The sequence below is a fragment of the Enhydra lutris genome, unplaced genomic scaffold (assembly GCF_002288905.1).
Source record: "Enhydra lutris kenyoni isolate GAN:26980312 unplaced genomic scaffold, ASM228890v2 scaffoldscaffold11, whole genome shotgun sequence".
NCBI classification, from domain to species: Eukaryota; Metazoa; Chordata; class Mammalia; order Carnivora; family Mustelidae; genus Enhydra; species Enhydra lutris.
The window spans coordinates 35438709-35463222 of NW_019154095.1; positions in this window are offsets into that span (position 1 = coordinate 35438709).

Genomic DNA, 24514 nt, shown 5'->3' on the forward strand with positions numbered 1-24514 from the left:
AAAAAAAAAGAAAAAAAAGGAAAGAAAGAAAGAGAAAGAGAGGGGGAGAGAGTCCATAGCATAACAAGCATTCCTTGTATTTTTGTCTTTTACCCGCTGAGCGTGGAGGAGAGAGACAGGCTGATACACAGCATCTGGTTAAAGTCAGGTAAGTAACACTCTGGGGGGAAAGCCTGAAGTCAGTTGCCAACATCTTTCTCTTTCTAATATGTTTTTGCAGATGGATAGAAACTGCAGCCAATAAAGTTTTCAATTTTAGGTGATACTTGGGAAGAAAAACAAGAGAGAAAGAAAAAGAAACTATTCAATCAATGTCCTGTCAGGTCTGTTCCATTTCAAAGACTGGCATAATGAAAGGGACATAGAATCATGCTGCCCCCACAGCACCCCCAGATGTAAATACGCCCCCAGAAACAGCAGCAGCCACAGGATTCTCCTGAACAAAGACGAGAAGGTAGGACTGGGGCCCGAACCCAGGAACTGAAGGTGTGCTTCAGAGCATGAACGCTTTTCATCATTGTGCCACTGACCCATTTACTTGGGCATCTCCTGCAGTGTTGTGGGTTCTACACAAGGAATGTGGGGCTGGGATCAGGAGGTCAAACTCCTACTGTAGATTTGCTGCCCAGTTGCCTTTTGACCATGGAGAAGACACGTCATCGCTTGACCATTGTTTCTACATGTGCAAAATGAATATAGTAACATCTGCCTCCCCGGCCCCCTGGTCCATATGAGCCTTTTCCTGCTCAGAAAGGAGAAGTTCATGCGAGGAAGCAGAGCCACTAAAGCATTCATCTTACTCTCCAAGTCAAGTGTGGAAGACTGTGGAAATGCCCTCATTTGTTCCCTGAGCCCCCCTCCCACTGTGCTGTGGGAAACCAAGTTATTCCAACCTTCCAATCTCAGTCCCATCCCAGGCTCTGGAGCAGTCTTCTTTAAATAACACAGTTTTTATTTTGTTTTGGTTTTAGCAAGATGACCAACATTTCACAGGTCTCTCTCCTTTCCCTCCTCTCACCTAGAAGGTGCCTGGGCGCATGATTGGGCTTCTTGTGGTCTCAAGGGTGGAGAGGGGGAAAGGCCTGAGGTCACATGGTATTCTCTGGATCCTCCCATGTCTGCTGTAGGGTGGCTTATCTGGGCTGTTCCCTGGACTGGTTACCACGGATCTCCAGCTTGTCCTAATTCCCGGCACTTGGCCAGTGTTTGCTGCTGAAGGCCATGGGCCAGGTAGTTTGTGGTTCCTCTGAGTCAGAGCCCAGCCTCCTTTTTTCTGACTATGGCCCCCTTTAGCTCTCCCTTGGCTTTTGGACCCCCCCGGTCTGGCTGTGAGGTCAGAGCTAGGTAGTTTTTTTCACATCCCTTGGCCATGGTGCCATCTTTCCCCACTGCGGTCATCCCTCTCTGGTATGTTTTCTAGCCAGATTCCAAGCAGCATCTGTGCCTCACCACCACCCCTTCCCCCAGAGGGCACACAGGAGATGCTGAGTCCCTTCCACACCACACAGGAACTGAGGGTAGCTTGGGAAAGCTAAATTCTAGCCCTTCCACTGCCTAACCACGCTGTATGGCTGAGTTTACTCTGAGGTAGCCACTCCCAGATTGGTGTGGGGAGCCTTTGTTTCCAAGCAGTCTTAAATGGGGGAAAGGGCTTGTGTTGATTTTAACTAACACACCTTCCCTCTGGGCAGTCTCTCTCCAGTGTCTGTCTCCCTTTTACTTCTCATGGCCCTTTGAGACCAGATATAGACAAGCTTCCAATCTCTACAATTCATCATTCTCCTCTTACCCTACACCACTTAGCCTCCCAGCCCACCCATCGTAGACAAAATCAGTACTTGTATACATGGAAACAGTTCTGTGATCTGAGTCCCATCTCTAGACTTGGTACTTGCTATACTAAATGGAAGCTAAAGAAATTTAGAGAATCCCATTATACTCTCAACAAAGCCTGGTTTTTACAGCCATTCTTCCTACAAAAATCCCACTTTAGGTCGTGAGAACCTGAATATTCACTTTTTTTTTTTTTTTTTTTTGCATTCATGCTGTAGAAATCTAAAGATAGATTTATGTCCCTGACAAAATAAGAGAAAAGTATATAAATAGTATTCAAAAAAATGTTAGCCCTGTTTCAACCAGATAACCTTCAGAACTCCTTCCAGCTCAAAGGGTTTGATTCCTAATGGTGCGGGAGAACATAGTTCGGAAAGTATGACACACTTTTCAAATGTGTACATATATACTAACTTTATTATTATCATTATCATATTTCCAAAGTACTAGTCTCTCAGAAATCTGCCTAGGGCAACTTTAACTTTGATAAATGGCCATTTAACATGCTGATTCTGATCAGTGCTTAGCTGTATCCAGCAACTTTTCTTCTGATCAAAACTGTTTCATGAATTATTTTAAAACATCTGCCTTGAGCTACTTTCCACTCTCAAATGTATCATTTTGGAGATTATAAATAAGCTTCCACTTGCTGTGGTCTTTAACTCAGATAAAACTCATTCTCCCCTTACTCCCACCCCTCCATTATCATACGTCCTTAGAGAAAAGTTACTGTGACTTGTGAAAGGAATCAGAGAAGGTGGGTTCCTCAGCTCTTCAAGAAAGTGGGCAAACAGACAACTCCACGACAGAAAGTGAATTGGCTTTCTTGTAATTTCCTGAACGTCAAATGAATTTGATGTTGGCAACATGTACTGGAGAAGTAGCCGTCCTACAGCGAGGCCACTGGATTGTTCATCAGAACTACTGAATCAACCCTTGTTAGTTTGCCTTCTGGTCTGATGCCCATGACCTCCACCAAACGACATCAGCCAACCAAACGATTTCCATCTCTGAGTTCAGTACTCTGTTGCACCCAGCAAGGATCATGAAACAAGCTGAGAAGATCCTTGACCTTGGAAACTGACAGTCTACTGGGGAAAATGAAATTAGTACAAAGACAATTAGAAAACATCATCAAACACTAAACTCTGGGGCACCTTCTATAGGAACAATAGGAGTCCAAGAAGAAGGGTACTCTGAAAACTTTTCCTAGAAGACTGGACAGATACCTAGTTTGGAATAATAAACGTGAGAGAAGATAAATAACACAACAGGGAAAATAACAACAGAGGCACAGAGATGAAGAGATTCACACATGTTGGGAACTTTGAGGAGACCTTCTTGACAATAGAAAAAAGGAGAGAGAATGGGTTGGTTGGAAAAGTAGGCTAGACTGTGTAGACAACAGGGCGCCATTGTGGTTTCATAGCATGCAAAGTAAGAAGGACAGCTGTCCTTTTAGGATGGTTGCGGACAGGTTGGACTCTACAGTGAAAAGTGCCTAACACTGGAGAGGCCATCATCTGGTCATTCAACCAGACTATGGTAGGGATGGTGGGACAGAAGAGGGAAAAGCAAGGTCTAGATGCACACACAACCAGGAACTAGGATCCCTGATAATTGACTGGATATGAGAACTGAGGGAGAAGGGACTTTATTGTTTTTAGGATCAGAAATAAGCAGAAAAGTTGTGCTGTTATGAAAAAAAAATTAGCTGATGGGAAAGGAGGGCTATCATGGGGTGGAAGAGTGGCAGGAGAAGAACCAAATCTAAGAGTAGAGGGATTGGTTTCGATTGGTTATTTGTTTTAGATCTATTGGTTTTTAGTTATGTCTGTTGGTTCCAGCTTAGCCCCGCAGCTGTTAGAATCAACAAGGACTCAAACGATGCTGAACATCTTGGCAATGTAGGTAATTCTGTGTAGTAGCAACTGGACCTATGGTTCTTCGATCATTAGTTAAAGAGGTCACAACCCTGCCTCCCTCACCGGATGGATGCGAGGATAGGAGCCTGCTCAGCACTGTAGTTAAGGCGCCGGAGTCATGCTGACTGTTTCCAAATCCTCACTTACTAGCTGTGTGATTTGGACAAATTACAGAAACTTCTCTGTGCTCAGTTTCCCCATCTACAGCAATGGGGACAATAATGCCTCCCTCATAAGTGAGGAAAATTATGTCAAGCACTTGATAGTCAACACAGTGACTCAACTGAGTAACAAGTCAACAAACACCAGCTATGTTTTCATTCCCATCAAACAAAATAGTAAGTACTAAATTTATAAATTTCTAAGCTTTTAAGAAAGAGGAAGATTTTATTTGTTTGCTTGTTTAGTAGAGACAGTGGGATGGGTTGGAAAAAGCATTGGACCTGGAATCTTTGTCCTAATCCCACATCCAGACCATCAATTAGCTGGGTTACTCCAGATAACGCTCTCCACCTCCAACTCTCAGCTTCTTATTCACTTAATGTAAATAATAATAACACATCCCACCTGCCATACCATTCTGAAGACAAAAGGGAAGCTGCTTCACGTGCAACGATTTTGTAAGCTATGAATGTTTTACGAAGGAAAGCCATTAATTAGCTGTGATCCTCATTAGTATGTCCAAGAACTGTACTTCATTTACATGTGACAGAATAAATACTCAATTCATTGCAAGTGCTTTCACCGTGTCTGGAACTAGCATTCCATTCCAATCTTATTTGCACAGGTTCCATGATTCAGTTGCCTCAGAGGATGTTGGGTAGCCTTCGGAGGAGAAGTGAGGTCTTGGGTTGCTTTCCATTGGCCTGGGTTTTGGAAATGGGTGGCAGTAACTCTGAATAGAATCTCTGTTGAGCTTTACACATTTATTATTTATTCAGGTTAAGGTAACCAACCGCGCGGGGGTGGGATTTGATGGGATGGAGGTAGAGTAGCCTGGTAACAGAATTGCAGTTCTAATCAGTCCTTTTAGGAACAGCCCCAGCTTTCTTGTTTCTAAAGAATGTCCGTTCTGAATTGCATCTCCGCCAAGCCTCCCGCCCCCTCCCCCCTTCCCCAGCCCAGCAGTGCTGAGTCATTAATATGGATGGTTCATATAAAAACAAAGCTTTGAAAGGTAGGACAGAAACAAATTCGGACTCGACCTCAAACTGCTTGCGAAGACCAGGGTTTGCGTTCCCACTCTGCACATCAATCTCTGCTTCCCCGGGGCTGGCGGGGCGGGAGCAGAGTTCGTGCGCCCTTCAATCAGGTGTGGTGATGATTCAGGCAGAGAGGACAGCCATTCATTATGCGAGCTCGTTAAGAGTCTGTTTCTTTAGTCTCTTTGTGTTCCTTCCCAGAACTTAGTTCTAATGGCCTTGGACCAGAAGGAAGCAGAGATGTGAAGTCGACATCACCTTCCGCCCGCGTTATGTGAAAGACAACTTCCTCTCTCCTTTCCTTTCATTGTTTGTGTAGTTTTAATTGTTTGGAGATTATCTTCATTTACTTTAAGTTCTATGTAGGCATGGAAAATTCTAACTGTTGCTTGCAAAATGGCACACGCCTCGTAACTTCTGCCGTGAATATGGGTTCAGTAGAGCCATGGTGCTCTACCTCAGTCAGGGACGGATGTGAAATAAAGGTATGTTTTCTACACACGAGGTACAATTTACAGCAGGATCAACAGGGGCCCTGGTCCTCCTGGCCTGTGGCAATAGTAGTTGAGGGAACTGGCCCCAGTTCTGGCTCAGGTCTTGGGGTTCTGAGCAAGGGGCTTTGCCTGCTTCCCAGCTCCCGGGGATTTTTCTAGCAGCAGCCTCTGGGAATAAATCACTCTCAGAGGGCCTGAAAAATAAGTGACTGTGATACATCCCAGCATCTGGGACTTTTTCTTTCATTTTACAGAGTATTGAGGTGAGATTTGGAAATCATAAAGTATACTTTTAATACTGTGAATATGGATTTCAAAAGGTAGGGAGCCACTGCATAGGCTCTTGCCAATATTTTTCAACTGACACTATTCAACCTCTCCAAATCCTTTATTTAGTCCGGGTGGAGGTCAGAAACCTGGCTTCTATTCTAAAATACAGGCTCGCTCTTTCTTTCTTTTTTTTTTTCAAAGTGAATTTTATGTATATTATCTGCATATAATTATAAGCAAACAATCTATTCATTCTTGTGGTTCACATATAATCATATGTAAGTTTCTTCTCCAGATTTTTTTTTAATCCAGTTTAGTTAACATACAGCATTATATTAGTTTCAGGTGTACAATATAGTGATTTGACAACTCTATACATTACTCAGTGCTCATCGTGATAAGTGTGCTTTTAATCTCCTTTGCCTGTTTCACCCAACCCCACCCACCTCCCCTCTGGTAACCAGCAGTGTGTTTTCTATAGTTCAGAGTCTGTTATTTTGGTTGATCTCTTTTTCTTTGATCGTTTGTCTTCTTTCTTAAATTCCACACAGGACTGAAGTCATATGGCATTTGTCTTTCTCTGACATATTTTGCTTAGCATTATACACCCTAGCTCCAACCACGTCATTGCAAATGGCAAGATTTCATCCTTATTCATGGTTGGGTAATATTCCTGCGTGTGTGCATGTGTGCATGCATGTGCGCGTGCACGCGCGTATAGACTACTTCTTTATCCATTCATCTATTGACACAGGTCACTTCCGTAGTTTGGTTATTGTAAATAATGCTATGATAAACATAGGGGTGATTATATTTTCTCAAGTTAGCGTTTTCAGATTCTATGGGTAAATACCCAGTAGTGAAATTACCAGATCATATGGTAGTTCTATTTTTAAGTTTTTGAGGAACTTCCATATTGTTTCCACAGTGGCTACTCCATTTGCATTCCCACCAACAGTGCATGAGGGTTCCTTTTTCTCCACATCCTCGCCAAGATTTGTTGTTTCTTGTGTTTTTGATTTTAGCCATTCTGACAGGTACGAGGTGATAGTTCATTGTGGTTTTGACTTGCATTTCCCTGATGATCAGTGATGGAGGGCATCTTTTCATGTGCTTGTTGGCCATCTGGATGTCTTCTTTGAAGAAATGTCTGTTCATGTCTTCTTCCCATTTTTTTAAAATCTTTTCTTTCTTTTTTAAAGATTTTATTTGTTTATTTGACAGACAGAGATCACAGATAGGGAGAGAGGCAGGCAGAGAGAGAGGAAGGGAAGCAGGCTCCCTGCCGAGCAGAGAGCCTGATGTGGGGCTCGATCCCAGGACCCTGGGATCATGACCCAAGCCGAAGGCAGAGGCTTTAACCCACTGAGCCACCCAGGCGCCCTCTTCTTCCCATTTTTAAGTTGGATTATTCGGGTTTTTTTGGTGTTGAGCTGTGTAAGTTCTTCATATGTTTTGGATACTAACCCTTTATTGGATATGCCATTTGCAAATACCTTCCCCCATTCCATAAGTTGTCTTTAGTTTTATTGATTGTTTCCTTTGCTGTCAGAAGCTTTTCATTTTGATCTAATCCCTGTGTTTTATTTTTGTTTTTGCTTTCCTTGCCTCAGGAGACCTATCTAGGAAAATGTTGCTACGACCAATGTCAGAAAAGTACTGCCTATGCTCTCTTCTATAATTTTATGGTTTTAGGTTTCACATTTATGTCCTTAATCCATTTTGAGTTTATTTTTGTGTGAGAAAATGGTCCAGTTTCATTCTTTTGCATGTAGCCGTACAGGCATTTTCTTTTTTTTAGGTGCATTATATTTAAAGTAAAAATATATTTGCATTTGGGATTTATCTCCATTTAAATGGATTCCCCACGATAACATCTGATGTAATTATTTTACAGCAGTGTACCTGGGAATGAAACTGTGGTTTTCAGTCTTCCAGCTAGCCTTCCCAGCAGAGTAGATTTAGACAGAGGAAGCAGAGTGACTTAAGTAATTTGTAACAAGATCCCATTTCTCTGGCATCAGGAGGTTTTCAGTAAGGGAAACTACACCTTTTTGACTTTGAAAATAATTACCTTGTAAAAATTAGAAACCCTGAGAGACTTTAGCATGAAAGTTCTGCTAAGTAGCAAAGTAGCAAAGTAGGGGGAAAAAAAAGAAAAAGAAAAAATTGGGTTCCAGGGAACACTTCCATCTCATTGTTGCCAGATTCCTGGCTCTATATTCCCAGTGAATTCAGAGAGGTAGGTTTCTACAAAGACAACTTTACAGAGAAGTATAAACACTTAGCAGTTCCTGCCAAGGGAGTCATGAGAAGATTAATCCAACATCGTTCCTTCTTTCTTCCAGTTCCAATAAGAAGGCAGTTGGGCACCATGAGGAATTAGGTTATGCGCATCATTCTGCTGCTGTCAACTGAAAGCCACTTGCCTCAGACTGGTTGGGCAGAGGAGAGATGATAAGTTTGACTTCCACTCACTAGAAGCCGTATTGTCAGTGATGACAAGAAAGAAAACTTCTCCTCATTCCTTTCCAGGTTCTTCTCCGTCCAGTTGACTCAACCAGGCATGGCTTTGGATGGTGCAGCTGCAATTTCAGGTTTAGAAATGGGAAGGGTAGCACTGACTCTCCTCACACCATGGTTGTTTGTTGTTTTTTTAAAATATTTTATTTATTTATTTGACAGACAGACAGATCACAAGTAGGCAGAGAGGCAGGCAGAGAGAGAGGGGGAAGCAGGCTCCCCACCGAGCAGAGAGCCTGATGCAGGACTCGATCCCAGGACCCTGAGATCATGACTTGAGCTGAAGGCAGAGGCTTTAACCCACTGAGCCACCCAGGTGCCCCACACCATGGTTGTTAACTTTCGTTTATGGTGCATTTCAGTGAGCCTTATGTGGTGGTTATGTGTGTCTTAACTCCCATGGGGGATAATTTTGCTTAAAGCCCAGAAACACACAGAGTCTATGCAAAACAAAACAAAACAAAACAAAACAAAAACCAACCAACCAAACAAAAAAACCCAAAACCCCCCAAACAAAAATACAATACAGACCATTGATCAGTTTTCATCATAGTGTAACAACCTGTGCACCTACAGTGACCCATGAAGCATCTTTCATTTTCTAGGGAACTAGGGCTCTGAACCAATGAGGCCAAGGTACATGGTCACTTGCAACTGGGAATGCTTTATGCATCTTTGGGGGTTGGGTAGCCATGCTCGGCTGACCTGGGTCTGGAGTCTGATGTGCCTGAGATAAGCACCTCCAGAGACTGAGCATCACCTGGAAGTTTTACGCTGCATCCAGGCATCCCCCAGTAGACTGCAGTGTAGTCCAGGCCCCTTGAACGTGCTCATTTGAACTGCTGCTTTCCTTTTGTCCTCCATCTTACACTATAGACAGCCTTGGCCTACTCCCAGGGACAGGTCCGACAGGAGAACCGCACACCACTCTCAGTATGACTCATGTTCACTAGATAATTGCATTAGTCAGAGTAGGCTAGGTTGTGCTGGGATAACAAATTAACCACCAGATTCCAACGTTGGAGACAAACAAGATTCATTTCTTGTGTATGTCCCTTGCAGGTCAAGGGTGGGGTTACGTGTGCTGGGAAAATTCAGCTCCAGCCATCACTCAAGGATCCGGGCTGACAGAGGCTCTCTCCTCTGTAGCTGCAACACCTAGCACACAGGACCCCTTTGGTCTCCTCACCAGGGAGAAAGAGGCTGGACCTCTGACCTGCCCCCAACGCTTCCACACTTCAGCCGGAAAGTGAGAGATGTCACCACAGCTAACGTCCTGTGGCCCTCAACCAGCCGCATAACTGTCTAACCACAGAGGGCTGGGCAGTCCAGCCTTCCCTGCGCCTAGAGAGGAGAGCAGACATTGGCGAACATGCTAGTAATATTTACCACAATGTTTATGCTTTGTTCAGCCGTGAATTATGTATGCATGTATATATGTAATGACTAAACAAACGCAGGCACCCAGAACAGTGAGGTGTTTCATAAATCCCAAAAATTTGGCTTCTGAGCTTCAAGCTGGAATAGGCCAAATTCAGAGGGTTTTTTTCTCCCAACTGAAGAGGTAAAAGACCAAAAATATTTTGAGGAGTGCTGTTTGAGATGGCCAGGCTGAACAGCAGCCACAAGAAAAATCCAAAGTGGGGGCCCCGCCACACCGAAAGGCCTCCGGCTAATTAATCCCGTGGCAGTGAGTGGTTCCATCCAGCCGCGGGCCTGAGGGTTCAGCCTTCGTCCGCACTCAGAACTCATCTTGAGCGTGGCAGTCTGTGCCAGTTCGGAGATGCCAGAGTTTAACTTACTGGAACAGAAACCACATCAAAAAGCCAGTCACATGACAGTGCCAAGGAACTCAAACCCCACATCAGAACACTTTGGCGAGTGTAGAAGTCCTGAAATGTAATGTGTGTTCTTCACTGGAATTAAGAACATGTGGGCCCAGGCCTAAGTATAGCCCACCCTTGAAGTGTTTTTAATTAGGAATAGAGACACTTGGGCGTTAGTGGCCCAAATCGACCAGGCTCTGAGATGAAGCCTACACTTCGTGTGTCTATTCTAGAGAACTTAAATGACCTGCTGACAGTAGGTATTCAGAAGGGCTTTTCTTCATGATGGTAATATGTTGTGTGGTAGGGATAAAACTCGGTTCAATTTACTCTGCCGGTTCTCTCAAGGATATGGGCACGTAGTCAGGGGCTGCTTTAACTTCTAGACAGTGAGCAGGAAAAACTGGTCATTTTCAGGAGCTGAGAATCACCATCAGGTGTTAGTTATCAGCTAAACAATCATATTAAATCATATGTGATTTAATGAATCATATGTCATGTTAAAAAACATAACATCCATTGTATGGCTTCTCAGTTCTATTTTAAAGATTTTATTTATTTATTTATTTGACAGAGAGAGAGTCAGAGGTCACAAGTAGGCAGAGAGGCAGGCAGAGAGAGAGAGAGGGGGAAGCAGGCTCCCCGCAGAGCAGAGAGCCCAATGCGGGCCTCGATCCCAGGACCCTGAGATCATGACCTGAGCCAAAGGCAGAGGCTTAACCCACTGAGCCACCCAGGTGCCCTGGCTGCTCAGTTCTAAGACACTGTCTGAAGAACTGCATGCACATAATTTCGTACATTATCTCTCATGCAAATGAGGAGGCTGAGGTTTTTTTAAATTAACATATAATGTATTATTTGCTTCAGGGGTACAGGTCTGTGATTCATCAGTCTTAAACAATTCACAGCACTCACCATAGCACACACCCTCCCCAATGTCCATCACCCAGCCACCCCATCCCCACCCCCCTCCACTCTAGCAACCTTCAATTTGTTTCCTGAGATTGAGAGTCTTTTATGGTTTATCTCCTTCTCTGGTTTCATCCTGATTCATTTTTTTCCTCTCTTCCCCCATGATCTTCTGCCTTGTTTCTCAAATCTACATATCAGCAATATCATATGATAATTATCTTTCTGTGACTGATTTATTTCAACTTGCATAATACCCTCTAGTTCCATCCACATCGTTGCAAGTGGCAAGATGTCATTTCTTGATGGCTGCATAGTATTCCTGTGTGTGTGTGTGTGTGTGTGTGTGTGTGTATGTGTGTGTGTATCACGTCTTCTTTATCCATTCACCTGTTGATGGACATCTAGGTTCTTTCCATAGTTTGGCTATTGTGGACATTGCTGCTATAAACATTGGGGTGTACATGTCCCTTCGAATCACTACATTTATATCTTTAGGGTAAATACCCAGTATTGCAATTGCTGGGTTGTAGGGTAGCTCTATTTTCAACATTTTGAGGAACCTCCATGCTGTTTTCCAGAGTGGCTGCACCGGCTTGCATTCCCACCAACAGTGTAGGAGGGTTCCCCTTTCTCCGCATCCTCACCAACATCTGTCATTTCCTGACTGTTAATTTTAGCCATTCTGACTGGTGTGAGGTGGTATCTCATTGTGGTTTTGATTTGTATTTCCCTGACGTCGAGTGATGTGGAGCACTTTTTCTATGTCTGTTGGCCATCTGGATGTCCTCTTTGCAGAAATGTCTGTTCATGTCTTCTGCCCATTTCTTAGTTGGATTATTTGTTCTTTGGGTAGAGTTTGATAAGTTCTTTATAGGTTTTGGATACTAGCCCTTTATCTGATATGTCATTAAGGAGACTGAGGTTTAAAAAATCAGGGAACTTGTTCAGAATCACAAATTTAAGAAGTGGAACTGGGTTCTAACAGATCTGTCTGATTCCAAAGTCCACATATGTTTCAAAATAATTTCCTTTTAACACAACTAATAGCAAAATTTAAAAATACAAAAAATGATGGGGTACCTGGATGGCTTAGTCAGTTAAGTGTCTGCCTTTGGCTCAGGTCATGATCTCAGGATCCTGGGATCAAGGCCTGCATCAGGATCCTGGGATCGAGGCCAGCATCAGGCTCCCTGCTCAGCAGGGAGCCTACTTCTCCCTCTGCTGCTCCCCCTGTTTGTGCTCTCTCTCTCTGTGTCAAATAAATAAATAAAATCTTTTTTAAAAATTTTAAAAAATGAAGAGGGAATGAAAGAAATATCCTTCGTAATCCACTACCCACAGGTATCCGCTGTCATGATTTGGAGTATGAATGTATATCTTGGACTTTTCTTATTCAGATGTTATTTACGAGTGACTCGAACTTGCTTCGGCTACCCTTGTTCTTGGCCTGCAATTACCTTCAACACATTTACGCCAACGTTAGCTGGAATCATCCCCCAAAGGACACAATCCCACACCAAAAAGAATTGTCAGTCAATGCTATTTTACCAGAGGGTTTATGACACAATGGAGGAAAGTCCCCTCAGCCCACACAGCAAAATTATCCCCGACTCACACTTTTAAACTAGTCACCCTCTCTGCCTCTGCTGCCTTCATGTAGCTCTTCCTTTTCTCCTGAGAAACAAATTCTCATCATCTCACTTTTTCTTTTCTTTTTTTTTTTTTTTATCATCTCACTTTTTCTAATTTGCTCCCTCGCCTGTCACCATGCTTGGGAAAACAACGTGTTCTTCTCAGGATCCTTTCTTTTTTAACAGTAGCGGTTAAGATCATGAATAGTGAAAAATTTAACTCTTATCTCTCTCACACATATTTCCTTACAAAAACGGGTTTGTACTGCTTAGTAACACACTTTGTTTTCCTTCTTAAGGGTATGTATTATGGGAGAAATCTTAAAGTTCTGTCTGTGATTATTTTACTTGATTAATGTGAAAGGAAAAGCAGGTGTCAGCCTGTGCACTGGGAAATTTCTGGTAGAAAGAATATTGTTGCAATCATATCGTTTGAGTCATAAAAGTCATTCTGAGTATATTTAAGTTAATTTTCAATATATTTGGTTTAGAGTATGCTGTCATAAAGGAGACATTTTTTAAAAGGTCATCAAAACCAGAACAGATAAACATTTTATTTCTGCTATTAGTCAAACCATTTTATTCAACAAGACAAAGCAGTGGTGCCAGTAAGGGTTAAACTCTATTTTTCCCCACATTGTCCTGCATATATTCTTCTGTCTGTGCTTTTGGATTAAAAAAGCCATTAAGAGAAAAGCCTGAGCCTCATTTCTGATGAGGGAGCTTTGAGGAGGTGCACAGTGGGAGCAGACGAGCTTCTGATGGCTAGGAATCCCTTATGTGAGAAAGCTGAGCCCCAGTCTGGGGGGCAGAGCTGCTAGGAGGCATTCTCTTCACCTAAATTAGTGGCCTTCAGACATTTTTGATCACATACTATGTGGTGAATTAAAGATGGCCACAAAAATACCTAAGGATATGGGGCACCTTCGGCTCGGGTCATGATCTTAGGGTCCTGGGATCAAGCCGCACATCGGGCTCTCTGCTCAGCGGGGAGCCTGCTTCCCCAACCCCCACCTCTCTCTGCCTACCTCTCTGCCTACTTGCGATCTCTCTCTCTCTCTTTCTCTCTCTCTCTGTGTCAAATAAATAAAAAAATCTTTATTAAAAAAAAATACCTAAGGATAAATTTAACCGAGGAGGTTAAAGACTTGTACTCTGAAAACTATGAGCCATTGATGAAAGAAATTGAAGACGACACAAATAAATAGAAAGATCCACTGTGCTGGGATTGAAAGAATTAACACTATCAAAATGTCCATTCTTCCCAAAGCAATCTACAGATTCAGTGCAATCCCTGTGAAAATACTAAGAGTATTTTTCCCAAAACTAGAACATTTACTCCTAAAGTTTGTATGGAACCACAGACGACCCTAAATAGCCAATTATAAAATAAGTCATGGGGATGAAAAATGTAGCATAGGAAATATAGCTAATAATATTGTAATAATTTTATAAGGTGACAGATGGTAACTAAACTTATAAGCAATTCATAATGTATGTATGTAATTGTGGAATCACTATGTTGTATACCTGAAACCAAAGTAATATTTTATGTCAATGATACTTCAATAAGAAATGTTAAAAAGTAGGCTAAATTGATACTTCTTTTTAAAATGGCATCTAATTTTAAAAATCACATTTTAAAAAAGATTTTATTTATTTATTTGTCAGAGAGAGAGAGAGAACGCAAGCGGGGGGGAGCAGCAGGCAGAAAAGAGAAGCAGGTTCACCACTGAGCAAGGGCCCCCAATATGGGGCTCGATCCCAGGACTCCAGGATCATGACCTGAGCCAAAGCCAGCCTCTCAACCGACTGAGCCACCCAGGTGTCCCTAAAAACCATATTTTCTTGCTGTGAAATTGAACATGTAAGTTTTCCATTCTTGAGTGACAGAATACATATTTACAAAGCCAGTCACAAAAAAAAGAGAAAGAAATTTTAAAATTAAGATAGCCATAATTTCTTTGACAAACCATTCACTGAGAGATAGGTTCTATGCCTTTTTCCTTGAATCTTGAATAGACTCCTGAATAGCTTTTACCAGCAGAATATGATGGAAATGACACATTGGTATTTTCTTGCTCCAGGCCTTAAGAGACTGGCAGCTTCTGCCTCCTGTCTTTTAAAGTATTTCCTCTAAGGGAGCACCTGGGTGGCTCAGTCAATTAAGTGTCTGTGGTTCAGGTCATGATCCCACCACGGTCCTGGGACGGAGCTCCTCAACGGACTCCCTGCTCAGCAGGGAGTCTGCTTCTCCCTCTGCCCCTCCCCTCCCCTCATACTCTCTCTCATGCTCTCACTCTCTCAAATAAATAAAAGCCCAGGTCTATTTGAACAGATTTGATGGGATTTGGCCAACCTACCGCTCTCTCTGGGTTGTAATGAATGGTGATTTGATACGATAGGAATAGGGTCGAGGAGCCAGGAAACCTAGGATTAGTCCTCCCTTTTCACTACTACCTGTGGAAGCTCTCTGAGCTTCAGATACTTTATTGATCAAAGGGAAACATTAATCCCCACCTCACCTACCTCAGATGATTCTGGTAAGGCACAAATGAGATTGTGAATGTAAAAGTGTTTGCCAAAAATAAAATTTCATGCAAATATACCTCACCTACAAATAAAAATAAAACCAGGAAATCGTGTGTGTTCCCAGTTGTGGTTTTGCCTGAGCACCCCCCAGAGTGTCAAATGAAAAAAAGTTCATGTATTGTCGATCTGAGGCCTCCACCCCCCCCCACCCCCGCCAACCTTGGCTCGGTCTAAGCTGTCCACTTTAATTGTGCAGGAAGTCATATTGAACTGTTGTCCTCAGGAAGCAGGAAAGGGTGGTGGCCATAATCACCGCTAAAAGTTGAAAATGGTACTGACATCACACTTGCTGGTGTGCTTCTAGGAAAATTTGTATCCTGTCTTTGCTTTCCGTCTAATTAACAAGCCTGTAACCTTCCCTAGCATAGGAATGATCCACAGCCCAATGGGAAGCAGCAGGAAGCCCCAAAGGGCATCTGGGCAGCCATGGAACTGAGGTCCTGCTGAATCCCAGTTCAGGGCAGGGCCGGAGAGAGGAGCCAGGCATGGAGGCTCTCTGAGAAGCTGAGGTCTTCTGCCCGGGATGTTCCTTTCGAAGTAGCCACCCATAGGCAGGGAGTTATGCACGAGGCCTGTTTTTCGCCCAGTTACCCAGGGAAACCTGCACTCATTGCTCTCCACCAACAACATAGGGTCATTTGTGGGAGACTGTCACAGATATCCCTGCTCACACCAGCCAGGATATGCAAGGAGATGAGAGGCCACGCCAGAGGGAGTTACCTTGAGCCTCAGACCAGGGAATGCGCATGCGCAGGCAACTGTGCCGCGTGGTGACTTGAGAGGTGTCCCGACTCCCAAGATGCATCTCTCGCCCCTCCAAGCCCATCAGGCTGTTGTCTGAAATGCCCACAATTCAGACAGTTCTTTTAGATAGAGGTTACAGGTATTTCCCCTGCCCTCATATCTTAAAGTAGAGTGTTCCTATGAAACCTTTTGTAAGCTGAAATGGTGTAAAGCAAAAAAACAAATCAAAAAATAACATCCAACCCCCCCCCAAAAAATCCAATCACCGTAGGTAAATTTGAACATTCCCAGACCCTGAAAAGAACCTATCTTAGGCTTTTCTGATACCTTAGGACACATTTAGGTAATGAATGTACAAAATAAATCAAGATAAGCCCAGATGTTCATAGACATAGCTCGAACTCTGGCTACTTGATGTTGAGATGTTCAGTGTGACCCCTGGGGAAGGCGCTGAGTGGGGCGGCCCTCCTTGCTCAGGCGGACACCACCTCTAACGGCTTGCTACAAAACACACACTCAATGCTATATATTATTTCACTTTCCACCTTCATTCACAAAAGCAAAGATGCTCTGAATTTTTTTCACTTAGTGGAAACAGGTCTTTTTCCTAAAAGCAAGGTGGTGTGAGGTGAACTTTCTAAAAGCAGGAACACCTGTATCTCCAAAAAGCCCCATTAAATGTCAATATGGGGAGACAATAAGGTAGTTGAGGAAAAAGATTAATGACTCCAAGGGATGCCTGATTGGCTCTGTTGGTTAAAGCAGCTGCCTTCGCCTTACTTGCGTCATGATCCCGGGGTCCTGGGATCAAGTCCTGCATCAGACTCCCTGCTCAGTGGGGAGCCTGTTTCTCCCTCTGCCTGTGCTCTCTGTCTCTTTCGCTCTCTCGCTGATAAATAAATAAATAAATAAATAAATAAATAAAATCTTACCTCCCCCCAAAAAGACTGGTGAATCTATTAAATCATTTTTTTTCAAGAACAGAAATCTGTGGGGGCCAGAATGAGGGCCCTAGATATTTGGAGGGGAATGAAGTCTTGAAGATAAATCTTGCCTGTGAGGCTGGGCTCCACGTATTAAAACTTATTTAAAATGCAGCACCGCGGACTATCACATCTCCACACACTTGGTCACATCTGACCTCATGTCTTGACTTCAATAAAGAGGACAAGACAGCAGCCTTCATCTGTCACTGGGACTGCGGATTTTGCTAAATGGTTGTTTATATCTTAGTGCCCCGTTGGAGACTTCTGAGGTTTGAGAGTCCCTGGCTAGAACTGGTTTTCAGAGCCAATCTGTAAAAAACAAAATCTGAGTTTTGTTGATTTCCAGATGGTATCTGTTAATGTTAACACTGCTGCCTCAGGAACGCTTTCGAGCTGATTTTCTCCTCCTAAACAAAATGAAGTTCGGGGCCCAGGGGCAGCTTCTCTCCATTTTGGGCCCCTTCGATTCTTCGCTGCCTGGTCTTTTGCGCTCTCTCTCAGCAATTGCTTTGCCTCTGATTAGTGACCAGAACTGCATTTGATGATGGTCACGTCATGGCTTTCATTGGCTGTGGCGCCCCTGTTCAGAGACTCTGTATTACCTCATGACATGTGGCACAGTGCACACTTTGAAAGCTAAGAACTGGAAAGTTTCTCTTTTGGCAACGTTTCCCCCAGTCGCCCAAGCAATTTCCACATGCAACACTTTCCATACTCATTGAGCACAGAGTTGAGAGGGTTTGAAATAAAAGACTCTTAGGTTGGCAGGCCTGGCCGAAACCAGCCGTGTCCCCCAAATGCCAGTGTAACTGGTCCGCTCGAAAGATTGGGTCCGAAGCATTGTTCCACATGGGGGAGTTCCGGGGGCTCGTGTCTCATTCCGTGGGTAGCCTTAAGAGCAAGTTCCCCCCCCCTCCACACCCACCCCCCCCCCCAGGCTGACATTTAGCCCAGTTATAAAATCAAGCAGTGAGACGGTCAACTTTTCTAACACCACGGCCTCTGCTACTGAAAAGGAATGCGACCAGCAATGTTGCTGAGAGAAAGACAAGAGTTATTATCACTGGGATGGGTGCCCCGTAGCCAGGGCAGCAGAGCTGAATCTTGGCACTGGAAGCAAAGGGCAGTCACAGACAGTCCTCTGAGGGGCATGCGGCAGGCAACAGGAGAGCCAAGTCAACTTATTCGGGAATACGCTGAGCTCTGGTCAAGCCAAGAGAGGCCAGATCACGTAATGAACAGCCCCCCTTCACCTGAGAAGGCCCTCGGAGCAAGTAGCCACCAGGAAGACACAGGAAAGTTCGCGGGACCCCCCAGGATGCTGAGGACGCCTCTAAGGCCCTCCTTCTTGCGAGCCATACCGGGCTTTTCCTCTGTGACTCAGACGCTGTCTTAGGGTGAGATGTAGGACGAGGGGTGTTTTATCCACAAGGACTGAATTCTACTCAGAGGGGACTGTTGAAATTACAGAAGCTTTAAACTAAGTTGGGGGTGCCTGGGTGGCTCAGTTGTTAAGCATCTGCCTTTGGCTCAGGTCATGATCCCAGGGTTCTAGAATCGAGCCCTACATTAGGCTCCCCGGTCAGATGGAAGCTTTCTTCTCCCTCTCCCACTTCCCCCTGCTTGTGTCCCCTCTCTCACTGTGTCTCTCTCTCTGTCAAATAAATAAATAAAATCTTAAAAAAAAAAACTAAGTTGGACAGTTAGTAAATTTTTCTGCCTTCTAAGCAGTGGGTGAGGAGGACTGAGGAGGAAGACCAGCAAAGTTACAGACAAAATAAAGTAACTGTAGCCTCTCCCCACAGCCCTGCTGCAGGGTGGATTGAGTCTTCCGGCCTACTACAGGAAAGCTGACAGGAAAGCCGGACTGGCCTCATTGCTCCTCAGCCCACACTGGTCCTACACCTCCACCTGAAAACAGAATTCTCTGGGCTTTAGCTCTGGCTCAGATCCTCCCTGTTGAGGACTGGCCATGACATCGCTCAGTTACCATGACACTGCTGAAGACGTGGGCTTTTGAGCTCTTCTGTCCCTCACTTGTACTCGCTACGACCTGCTCACACATTTGGTGTTGGCTTATTTCCCCTCTGCACGTACTCTTCCCCAATCTTGTCCCCTAGGGAGTTCTCCGATATTCTCTTCCACTGTTCCGGGGGCAGGGCCAGACCTACAGCTTGGACTGAGCCCACAGCAACGAATTTGAACGCAGAAAGAAATCCTTGAGAAGAGTGGCAAAGCTACAGTTACACACAGACTGACAAAAGGCAGACTCCTTTAGGCCATCTTCTATAGAAACAGTGTCTGAATTAAGCCAACAAGAGATCTAGAATGAAGGCCACAAAAAGAAAAAGGGCTTATAATGTTTCCAAAGTTGCACTGCTAAGCTTTTAAGGACAGCAACCCCTCTGTAACCTCACCTGTAACCCCCTCCGTAAACTCACCCTCACTCTACCCCTCCCTGGTGAGCTGTCCTTCCTTTTTGTTTGCGTATTTTGTTCCTAAGGAGTCTTAATAAAACTAGTAACAATAGCTAACTTAGTGAGCACTTACTATGCACCAGCTCTGTGTTAAGTACTTGTTGCATGAAGCCACATAATATCGTCTGAGGTTGAAAAAATACTTAGGATTGAAAAATAAGCAGCGGAAACTGTGGTGGGGGGTGTGGGAAGGCAGACGGAAGCTGCTGGGTTGGAACACGAACAAGACACATACTCACACACACTAATGCCGGACTCTCCCCTTTTCTAGCTGATTTCCAGACTTTCGTATCCCCTTTGCTGCCAAAATCCTCTACATTGTGGCCGACACTCAATGCCTCCATCTCCTATTCCCTTAACCGCGGACTTCCGCCCCCACAATTCTATTGAAACTTCTCTTGTCAAGGTCATGACGACTTTCTTCTGCCCAAACACAATGGTTTTCCTCCTTAGCCCTCATCCTTTGTGACCTCGTGGCAAAATTTAATGTTGTTAGTTACTCGCCTCCCGCACAGTCTTCCCTACCTTCTTCTTTCCTGCTTGCTTACTTGCTGGGTCCCCAAGCCCACCCCTGATTGTGGGGGTTCTGCCAGGGCTCCTTTCACTTGGGCATCCCCTAGCTCCTGGTTTCAACCGGCAGATCTCTGTGTGACTCCCAGATTTGCCTTTCCTGCCCAGACCCTGCCCCTGTACTCCCAAATGCTCCTCTGGTTATCCCACACCCTCACAGCCCTCAAATCAGTTCCTCTTCCAAACGTGCCCATTTCCAAAGGGTGTCCAAGGCAAATGCAAGCCCAAAGCCTACTCCTCCCCCATTTCCATTCTGCACACCCAGACCTGTTTGCTGCTGCTTCACGCCTTTCACTCCGACCCTGTCTCCCCTTCCTTCCTCTTGCCCTTTTTCAGTCTCCTCCCACCTCACATCCCCTTGTTACATGGGCCTTCTAACTCATCTCAGAGCTTCTACCTCTCCTTACCCCATTATTTTCCTAAAACATTTCACTGAGGGGCGCTTGGGTGGCTCAGTCAGTTAAGAATCCAACTCTAGATTTCAGCTCAGATCGTGATCTCAGGATCCTAGGATCAAGCCCCAGGTTGGGCTCCCCCACTTAACGGGGAGTCTGCTTCTCCCCTTCTCCCTCTCGCTCTGCCCCACACCTAATTGGCTCGCAGTCTCTCTCTCTCTGTCTCTCTCTCCCTAAAATAAATAAATAAATCTTAAAGCAACATGATCTTTTTAAAAAAAAAATCTGTTCTAAGGAAGTAATCAGAGATATGTGAGAACAAAGATTCACAAACAAGAATATTAAGTGAGAACAACTTAAGTGGCCAAGGAGTGATGGTTGGTAAATACATTATGATGAGTCCATTGCCAGGGAACATGGGGCTGCCATTAAGAATCGTGCTTTGGGGACACCTGGGTGACTCAGTTGGTTAAGCGGCTGCCTTCGGCTTAGGTCATGATCCCGGCATCCTGGGATCGAGTCCCACATTGGGCTCCTTGCTCGGCAGGGAGCCTGCTTCTCTGTCTGCCTGTGCTTGCTCACACACACACACTCTCTCTCTCTCTCTCTCTGACAAATAAATAAATAAAATCTTAAAAAAAAAAAAAAATCATGCTTTGAGGGCACCTGGCTGGCTACTCTTGATCTCAGGGTCATGAGTTTGAGCCCCATCCTGGGTTGTGAAGATTACTTAAATAAATAAATAAACCTAAAAGAAAAAAAAAAAAGAATCATGCTTCAGATGGATATTGGATGATATGGAGAAACATTCACCCTATATGGTTAAATGAAAAAAGCAGGCTATAAACTGGAAAGTACGCCATGACCCCCATCTCAACCCACTCTCCTCCTTGCTCATTACATCCCAGCAACATTCCTCTTCTTTCAGTTCTAGTAACCTCTTTTCTTCCCCAGGGCATTTGCACATGTCAGGAAAAACTGTGAAAGGCTTTGAAAGGAAAGAAAAAAATTCGTGGGTGTCCTGATTAGCTTCCCCGTTCTGGCTATCTCCCCCTTTCACTTTCTGTGAGCTAGTTTACAACTCTGAAAACTGTAGATAACTGAGGGCAGTGCAAATGATTATTTCAATGTGCCAGTAAATTCCGTCCAGGGGAAGGGCAGCTGGTTTTTCTCCACCCAGTTTGGCACATCTATGTCTATATACTTGGAATTCTCTTGTGGAACAGTTGTAACATCTTAATGGTTCCCTCATTAATGAATGAGTTAAAAATAATCTTTGGCACATGTTCATTTTATATTTGTTTGATTTACCTTTTTACGTATTTTTAATTTTTTAAAAAGATTTTATTTATTCATTTGACAGAGAGAGACATAGCAAAAGAGGCACACAAGCAGGGGGAGTGGAAGAGGGAGAAGCAGGCTTCCCACTGAGCAGAGAGCCTGATGTGGGATTCGATCCCAGGACCCTGGGATCATGACCTGAGCCAAAGGCAGATGCTTAACGACTGAGCCACCCAGGCACCTTAAGATTTTATTTGTTTATTTGAGAGAGAGCACACACGTGCATGTGTAAGGGGAAGCAGGCAGAGGGAGAGGAAGAAGTGGGCTCCCTGCAGGGAGCCCGACTCGGGGCTCAATCCCAGAACCCCAAGATCATGACCTGAGTTGAAGGCAGACGCTTAATCAACTGAGCCACCCAGGGGCCCCTGATTTACCTTTATAAGACTATATTCCCGGGATGCCTGGGTGGCTCAGTTGGTTGAGCAGCTGCCTTTGGCTCGGGTCATGGTCCCAGCGTCCTGGGATCGAGTCCCGCATCGGGCTCCTTGCTCATCGGGGAGCCTGCTTCTCCCTCTGCCTCTGCCTGCCGTTCTGTCTGCGTGTGCTTGTTCTCTCTCCCTCTCTCTCTCTCTCTCTGACAAATAAATAAATAAAATCTTTAAAAAAAAAAAACTATATTCCCTAACACACACCTGCCTCTTATCCTCTCACTCGTCTCTTCACCTGTCCAACCCCTGCCCACCCTTCAGTCCCAGCATAAATGTCCCAGCTGCAGAGAGACCGCCCTACTCTAGATCAGGTCTTCCACTTTTCTTTTATGCATCCATGCCTTCCTAGCGCTTGTCACAAGTTTATAATTATATATCCTGTCTGTTTACACATGTCTGGGAGTCAAATTATCTGTGATTTAAATGTTCTGCTTTATGTTTTTATTTTTACAAATTTTCCATAATGAATATGTATACTTTTATAATTTTTAAATGTTATCTTTAATCACTACTTTCAAAAGGAAAAAAAAAAAAAAAAAAAAGAACCAGAGCAACTTTACTGTCGGTTGCCTCTTGCATCTCCAGTGAAGTCTCCCCCCTCCAGCTCCTCTTGCCCACCCAGATTGCTCCCTTACACTGACCCCCGCCATGATCATGTTCTGTTCTACACAATCACACTTAACTGGGGCATTCAGTAACAGCCTAATGGGAAGGTAACTGTGTATACGGCACTGTTCTAGAAGCTGTGTGAGTGTCTGTGTGTGTGTATGTGACGAGACCGTAAGAAAAGTAAGTGGTGCTTCCTACTCTGGAGGGGTTTCTAAGTCACAGGGTGATGCGGGACAAATTCAATAGCAATGTGAGATATTCTTTAATGAAGTCTCAAGCTCGAGCTCACTGTGGGCCTTCTGTTAGGGTCTCAGCCTTGCACGTTTGTTGGTCTTGTGTGTGGAACTAGAACACAGCCTTCCAGAAGCCAGGACTGTTTTGGCCTCTTTAATATGACCGACAGGACCTGACACAGCCTGGACACATGGCAGACGTTCTTGTCCACTCATTCATCTGTTGTCCATGATGACTGGCTGGGTCAAGTCGTGGCACCTAGTTTATCTGGGAAATGGAGGCTTTACTGAGAGGTCTTGCTCACCACAACAGAATATGTGTCCTGCTACCCAAGTCCAAGTTGTGGCAAAGGTATGTGTTTGTGATTGCTTGATTCCTGTTGGGTCTGCTTAAGAAGAAGAAAGACATTCATGCAGAGGCTGATCAAACTGAGAAGTCTGAGGCTGGGCGGGGGGTTTCATGAGCTCCTCCTCCGGGCCTGCCACAGTGGGTGTTTCCCGACAGAGGTTCTGATACAGCAGCCCAGAGCCCAGATGGCAAGAGCGTCTCCAGGAAGGGGGGGCCTTTGCTGAACCAGAAGCTGGAGACCAACCCCCTTCCCACACCTGGTAGGGCATTCTAGTCTCTGGTCTGGTCACAAGGGTGTCAACAGTTGGAAAATGACTTGCTTATGACTCTAGTTCAGGAACACTGAGGGCGGAGCTCCTCCATCATCCTGTTGGTTCACCTCATGCAGAAAACGAGTCTGCTCAGGGGCCTCCTTGAAAATGTCCCCACTCTCCACAGTGGAACCGCTGGTAGGGAGACAACCCCGGCCCCTTCTATGCTTGCATTTGCAGAACAGCTTGTGACAGAGTAAGGGGACCTGAGGGACTGTGACTGAAGAGAGGGTTACTTTTTAATCAGAGTGGTCTACCAATATGCATACCCTGCTTCCCCCAGGAAGCTTTAGAGACTGGCTTTAAAATGTTTCTTAACCTTTGACTTCAAACTAGTTTGCTACCCCCTACATCCTCCCTCTGCCCCCAACCCCCAAAACCTCCCGGTCTGCACAATCTGATCTTCCTTGTGAAATAAGGTACCAACCCCGTGATCTCTCCATTTCATTTTTTTCTTTCTCAGTTTTGGGAGGCATCCCTTCCTGTTAAGACTGACATCAAAGAAGTCTCTATATCATCCCCAAAATTTTCTGTGATGCTGCTTTCAGGAAAGAGTCCTGGGGAGGGTGGATCAGGGTCTACACTGGAGTGGCAGTGATTCGGTTCTGGAGAGGAACCACTGGGTCGAGATGCTGGGCACAGAAGCCAGAGGGGCTAGGTGGCCACCGAGAAGAGCAGCCAGGGTCCCCAAAAGCAGACTCTGAGGCACAGTTGGAGTCTCAATTCCCTTGTGCCCTAAGAACACCGTGGGTCGTCTCTTTCTGAACGTGCAAGTCCAGAGTGCAAGGAGAGCGGCCAGATGTGGGACAGGATGCCAAGGCCATGGTGCTCCCATGAGCAGCCTTTCATCCGAGGCTCGGAAA